The following is a 6001-nucleotide window of genomic DNA, read 5'->3' on the forward strand; positions in this document are numbered from 1 at the left end:
AACTAAGGTGCTTAGAAAAGGGGGAATTGGACACAGACACACACATGCACCCAGAGAAGATGATGTGAGCACACACCGGGGAAACACCTTGCGAAGATAAAGATTGGAGTGATGCGTAGCTACAAACCATAGCTTGCTGGTAAACCATCAGAAGCTAGAGGAGACATGTGGAATAGATTCTCTCCCAGAATCCTCAGAAGGAGCCCGCCCAATCAATGGCTTTCCTTGGACTTCTGACCTCCAGAAATGTAAAAAGGAATACACGTCTGTTGTTTCAGCAAACCAGTCTGGGGTGCTTTCTTACAGCAGCCCCAGCGAACTAAATACACGGAGACACATCAACCGTGGCCAATGCAGTCAGTCCCAGAGCTGGCCCAGATTCAAGGGAAATCTTAAGAGAAGCATCAAAAAATTCTTGGCCAGCCCTAACAGGTTTGGCCCAGTGGATAGAGCGTCTGCCTGCGGACTGAAAGGTCCCAGGTTCGATTCCAGTCAAGGGCGTGTACCTTGGTTGCAGGCACATCCCCAGTGGGGGGTGTGCAGGAGGCAGCTGATCGATGTTTCTCTCTCATCAATGTTTCTAACTCTCTATCCCTCTCCCTTCCTCTCGGTAAAAAAATCAATAAAATATATTTTAAAAACTCTTGGCCATTATGAAGCCACCATATATATTGAAGGGGGGTAGTTACGGCTACCTTGATGTTCACTATTTCACCAGTGCCTGAGACATAAGTGGTGTACCATGACTACTGAAAGAAAACACAGGCTCCATGATTTCTTTGTTTTTCTGACTCAAATTGATTTAAACGTATACTTCTTAGTATAGCATGCTTTCTGAATAATCCTAGCTTTCAGTAAACAGACAAAAGGATACCATTGTGACCCGTGGTAGTGCTTCATGTCTGCATTTCAATCACATATTTCAAAGGAACACCTGGCCCTCCCGCCTCTGAGACCTCAGCCACTGTGTATATAGAGAGGCCAGAGATGGGTTGAAACTCTAAGGAGCTAGAAACTGTCAGAGCATCAGATCTGCAGTGTTTCTACCTCCCTTCCCCATTAGTGACACAGGCAGCCTCTAGCCACCTGAGTCGCTCCAATTGCAAAGCCACTGGGTTTCCTTGTAACTTGGGAGCTGGTTTCCGAAAGCCATTCCTGATCTGGTGTGCATATGATCACACCCAATAAGACAACATTTGGCGGAATCCTCCTCATGACGGGACTCAGAAACTGACTCTGATTCTCCACAGTATCAGAATTAAAAAAAAAAGAATGACAATAATGAGAAAATTAATGAAGCCTGACCAGTGTGACACAGTGGTTGAACATCGACCTATGAACTAGGAGGTCATGGTTGGACTCCAGGTTGAGGCACACGCCCAGGTTGTGGGCTCGATCCCCATGGACTCCAGGTTGAGGCACATGCCCAGGTTGTGGGCTCGATCCCCATTGGGGAGCATGTGGGATGCGGCCGATCAGTGATTCTCTCTCATCCGCGATGTTTTTATCTCTCTCTCTCCCTCTCCCTTCCTCTCTGAAATCAATAAAAATATATTTTAAAAAAATAATGAGAAAATTAAGAGGAACAAGAATAGAATGATGAAGATGACGAAGAAGAAGAAGGAATAGGAGGGGGGAGAAGTTACTATGAATTAGGCTACTACTCTCTACCTGTTGCTTTCCCTACGTTGCCTTGTTTAATCCCCACCACACTATTCTTACATCATAGGTATTATTCTCCCTCTGAGTCTTCCACCCAAAGCACAGGACTAGAAAATGGTGAGACCGGGATTCAAATTCAAGTTCCTAACCACTCTAAAGCGTGTGTTTCTCACCCCTGCCCTGAGCTGCCCAAGCAGAGCAGATGAACTAGCCTCCTACGACAGCGCTGTGCTCACGTGGGGTGTCCGGAGGAAGGCAACCCAAGGACGAGTCATTACAGGTGATGGAAGACCTGGGACTCCGGAATCCTCCTTCTCTATTTTGGGACACTCTACCTTATCCTCCCAAATCAAAGAGCAACGTCTCCCCAAAGCGCATGCAATCCCGCAATCTCATCCCCATTCACACACACACATATCCTCGCTCAGTGCTATTCCTCCTCCACATGCCACCGGCGCTTGCTGAATAACTGTGGCCTCCCGGGGAAATCATGTGAAATGGATCCGTTTCTACAGTTTCTATTTAAGACGGACAAAGGCAGGACGAGAACGGGGGAACCTGTCCTTCCAGGAGCGGGTGGCCTTTTCCTGGCCAGCATTTTTTTTTTTTTTCACAATGGTTCAGGTCCGAGAAACGTTATTCATTCTGCCCCCTCCCCCTCCCCGCTTCATCTTCTTGGCTTGATACTTGAGGCTGCACAGTCTGGAGGAAGAAGGAAGGGGTAGAGGGAGGGATGGGAGACAGGAGGGCATCACTGATAAGAACAAAAGCCCAGCGAACTCCGGAAGCCCGTGAAGCCAGCCGCCAAGAGGAGCTGACTTCCAGCAACATGAAAAGGCCAGCGAGGAGGAGGAGGATTACGGGAACTTCCTCTCCTCGCGGTGTGGCCCGGTCATAATGGTGTTGTGGTTACGCAGCAGAGGCTCGTAAAACAATAAATAAACCACAACCACTATGAGGAGGAGGTCTGCTTTCCAGAGTGGTCTGCTGAAAGCCAGGGATTTAGGCGGGGCCCCTGTCTCCTGCCCCTGATGGCAAGATTAACTTATAGCAGCGGTTCTCAACCTGTGGGTCGCGACCCCGGCCCCTGTCTCCTGCCTCCTGCGTATCAGATATTTACATGACGATTCATAACAGTAACAACATTACTGTTATGAGGTAGCAACGAAAATAATTTTATGGTTGGGTCACAACATGAGGAACTGTATTTAAAGGGCCAGAAGGTTGAGAACCACTGACTTAGAGAGCAGCGAGCAGGAACCCTTACACCCAATGACATTGGGCAGGATGACGGTGAAGAGAGGGGTGCGGGTAGGTAAGTTTTTAAGAAAAAGCACGGTCGTTGGGTCTTCTTGGATAATAAGGGGGTCTTGATTTAGAGTTAAACGCTGTGTTCAGAGCACAATTTTCATAGCAATGCCCTAGCCCAGTGGCTCCCAACCTTTCTTTGGCCACGCCCCACCTAACCATCTCTAACATCCAGATGCCCCCCCCACCTCCTGTGACGTATAATTCTTATTATTCAAAAAGTGAGCTCCTATTCACATGGAGGAAGCCTAAAAGGCCATGAACTTGGTCTAAACAAGCTTCCAAAGAACATGGCATCCATGAGAGAGAAAAATAAAAGAATGAAAGGACAGTGGGAGTACTGAGGAAGAAATCACTAAAACATTGTTTAAAATAATAATAATATGAAGTGATATGAAAAAATAGCAAGCAAAGTTTCAAAGTATAGAGAACTGAAATGCATACATATGTCACAATATTATTTATGGTCTGTCGATGAGGCCCCTAGAACCGTAAGAAATGCAAAAGAAAATCACTGTTAATAACTGATTCTCGAATTGCCCCCCTTTAACATCAAATCGTCCCCCTGTGGGGCATGTGCCCCCCCACCCATTGGGATCCACTGCCCTAGCCCATGCTATCACGGAAGAATGCCTGGCTGCATCTTCATAATGCTTCCCTAGGTGGTACATGCATTTGAATTAATGAAAGAGGCAGAAATGAAGACCAAGGCAGGCAATTCGATGTAACCCGTTGGCCCTTTAAAATTCCTCACTTCCCTAGCACCATTTTTCTTTTTCTTTTTTTAACTCATCTAAAATTTCAAAGAGCCTCTTCTAAGATAGATACAAATGACCCTATCATTTTAACAGTACAAGATGATAGGAGGATTTAATCCTAAATTGTCCTTTTCTGAAATGTAAGTCTAACCAAACTGTAGGTCACTCGAGCTCTTTCTCAATTATCATATAAATGCACCTGGCAAATACACTTGTTATTTCAAATCTCCAAATCCCAATGGTTTCCCATTCAGTACCAAGTAATAGGCAGACTTTTTCGCCTGCCCTTCAAGACCCTCCAAGGTCAGGTTCTGGCCCGTCCCAGCTCTCAAGTTGTTCTCTTATATACTTTCCTAGGCTGCCTGAGATCACGTGGATATCTCATTGTGCTCCTAACAGACCAAGGGCCTCTGCCCATGGCGGAACTGCCCTCACGCCATGCCCTATACCCCATGGCGCTTCCCAAGGTGAAGAGCATGAACTGTGAGATCGGAAAAAACCTGGGATTGAAACTCGGCCCCACCCCTTATCAGCCAGGTGATTGTTGGCAGAGAGGGGCCTGACTCAGTTCAAAATGATGATCAGTCCATCTACCTCCTCAGAGGATTCTCGCACGGATGACAGGAGAAGGTGAATACAAAGGATTTAGCAGCTCACTTGTCATAAAGACCAAATAAAGCGGGGTTATTGTTGCTACACACAGTATCGCTTGACGCGGTCAAAATCCTTCAATCGTGTCAACACACAGTTCAAACACAACCTCCAAGGTTACTCTAGTCGGAAGCCATTTCTTTCCCCTGCAAACAGAACGGCTTAAAGTTCCATCTCTAGAGGAGATTTCTCACAGCCAGCCTTTTCATGTAATCACTTCGGTATATTAATAGAAATACCGAATGCTGACTTAGGTGTGGATCCCTACTCTAAGCACTTCGTCTTATCTCCTCTGTCCCCACGTAGAGCCTTGAACTATGACAATCCCCAACTGGCAGATGAGTAAACTGAGATACAGTGAGAGCAAGTCATTTGTCGAAGGTTGCACAGCTATTTAAAGGTGACACTGGGATTCGAGCCAACAAAGTAGGCCCCGAGGTCTCCCCTCTTAATTGACATGTGCCACCTAATCTCTGCCTACGCCTTATCGGGGTGACAGCAAGTTCACCAGGCATCTGTCCACAGGAGTCCTTGTACCACAATCTTACTGCAAAGGAAAGGAAATGGAGTTTAAGGGCATAGACTTGACCTCAAACTCCCTTTTAGCCGCTTGCCAGCTGTGCAACTTTGGGCGAGTTCTTTCTTGTTTCAAAATAGCCCATTTGCACAGCTGGAAAGTAAAAAAAAATTCTTAAAAGATTAGAAATTATATATATATAGATAGATAGATAATCAAACACTTAGTATCCAACATATGGCAGGTACTCAACTAATATATTTTATTAATACCAGTGTAAAGGCTTCGGGTAGTAGGGATCATATTTTATACATTTTCTTTGTTCCTCTTCATAGAGCCTCAGAAATCATCCCACACATTCCCCTGCACAGAAGAGCAACTCAATATATATTTATGGCAGGAATAAACGAATGCATAAATGAACGCATGAATAAAGGCCTGTGTGCTATAGGTAAACAGATCTAGAAGAGCATGCAAAATGGTCCTGTTGGGCTGAGTCTGTACCTAAAAAAAACCTTATTGATGAAACAGCACACGTTCGTTTATGTTACAGTGACATTTAGAGTTTCCCTTCATGTAACAAGGGATCTCTCCCACCCTGAGGCTGCCCTGGTTCAAGGCCAGGGTCCGGTCTGAGGCGGACTGGAAGGCAAACAGCACCACCTACTGACCCTTGGTGTGCCACATCCCAGAAGGTGGCCCAACCTGAGGTCTGTCAGGGCCACACCAGAGCACTGAACGCCAAGCGTAAACAGAGCTCAAGAGAAAGCTGTGTGATCACAAAAAGACAATGTCTGCAGGAAACAGAGGGCTCTTCTGCTTACCTTGACCTCCATCCTCTGCTCAGTCAATAACCGTCTGCCCGTGTCAGGGTGTCGGCGTGGCTGTGGGAGGCAGGAAGCCCCCCGCTCTGATCTCAGCCGCCATCGAGGGGCCACACTGGCGTTCTCCGGGCCTTGCTTGCTGCCTAATTCGGCTGCCCTTCAGCGAGGAGGGTGCACAGCAGTGGAGGTCACAGCGGTGGAGGTCAGAGTCTCTTCTGTGTTGTGCAGACTTTCAACGACAACTTGCAACAGCCGGCGATGACCTTGGACAGAAGGAAAAG

The sequence above is a fragment of the Myotis brandtii genome, unplaced genomic scaffold, assembly GCF_000412655.1.
Source record: "Myotis brandtii unplaced genomic scaffold, ASM41265v1 scaffold308, whole genome shotgun sequence".
In the NCBI taxonomy this organism is placed as follows: domain Eukaryota; kingdom Metazoa; phylum Chordata; class Mammalia; order Chiroptera; family Vespertilionidae; genus Myotis; species Myotis brandtii.